The sequence below is a fragment of the Triticum aestivum genome, unplaced genomic scaffold (assembly GCF_018294505.1).
Source record: "Triticum aestivum cultivar Chinese Spring unplaced genomic scaffold, IWGSC CS RefSeq v2.1 scaffold54592, whole genome shotgun sequence".
Taxonomy (NCBI): domain Eukaryota; kingdom Viridiplantae; phylum Streptophyta; class Magnoliopsida; order Poales; family Poaceae; genus Triticum; species Triticum aestivum.
In genome coordinates this window covers 23,110-24,092 of record NW_025228115.1, presented here as the reverse complement: position 1 = coordinate 24,092, position 983 = coordinate 23,110, and the positions used below count along the sequence as shown (strand labels likewise).

The window sequence follows — 983 nt, the reverse complement described above, 5'->3', positions numbered from 1 at the left end:
CAATGAGCAGCGAGCTAAAACATATCGCAAATGTCAAAAATAATATAACGGGGTTAATATATATCGCGCACATGTGATATGTTTGTCATGAGGCGCAAAAAATAATTAAAAAGGGAATGCAACACGAGGACTTCCCAGGAGGTCACCCATCCTAGTACTACTCTCGCCCAAGCACGCTTAACTTCGGAGTTCTGATGGGATCCGATGCCTCAGTGCTGGTATGATCGCATCCAACATGTTACCCCCGCCTTCGTCCCTTATGCTTGCCACTCCCAGGTCCACTGCAAAGATGATTGTCATTCTTACTACCATTACAACCGTTGCCTAATAATGGATAATGCCCTATATATACTACTTACTCCCCCCCTCAAACACGGAGACTAGTTTACCACGGTTTCCACCCCTCCCTCTATACCGCAGCAACACGTATTTTTTTACCATTTTCAGAACGCGCTCCTCGCGCCACAAAGCCGCCTCTAGACGCGTGACCAATCAGCAGCGAGCTAAAACATATCAAATGTCAAAAATAATATAACGGGGTTAATATATATCGCGCACATGTGATATGTTTGTCATGAGGCACAAAAAATAATTAAAAATGCGAATGCAACACGAGGACTTCCCAGGAGGTCACCCATCCTAGTACTACTCTCGCCCAAGCACGCTTAACTTCGGAGTTCTGATGGGATCCGGTGCTTTAGTGCTGGTATGATTGCATCCAACATGTTGCCCCCGCCTTCGTCCCTTATGCTGCCACTCCCAGGTCCACTGCAAAGATGATTGTCATTCTTACTACCATTACAACCGTTGCCTAATAATGGATAATGCCCTATATATAGTACTTACTCCCCCCCTCAAACACGGAGACGAGTTTACCACGGTTTCCACCCCTCCCTCTATACCGCAGCAACACGTATTTTTTTACCCCTTTCAGAACGCGCTCCTCGCGCCACAAAGACGCCTCTGATGGGATCCGGTGCTTT

At 46.7% G+C, this 983-nt stretch overlaps 2 non-coding genes across 2 annotated transcripts; both read right to left on the bottom strand.

Annotated features, from left to right (window-relative positions):
* Positions 1–113: 113 nt before the first annotated feature.
* On the bottom strand, positions 114–232 carry LOC123173089 (5S ribosomal RNA). Its single transcript, XR_006485884.1, has one exon. It is a non-coding gene; the product is annotated as a 5S ribosomal RNA (ribosomal RNA).
* A 369-nt stretch (positions 233–601) lies between these two features.
* Positions 602–720, bottom strand: LOC123173328 (5S ribosomal RNA). The gene has a single exon (XR_006486108.1). It is a non-coding gene; the product is annotated as a 5S ribosomal RNA (ribosomal RNA).
* Between the last annotated feature and the right edge of the window lie 263 nt (positions 721–983).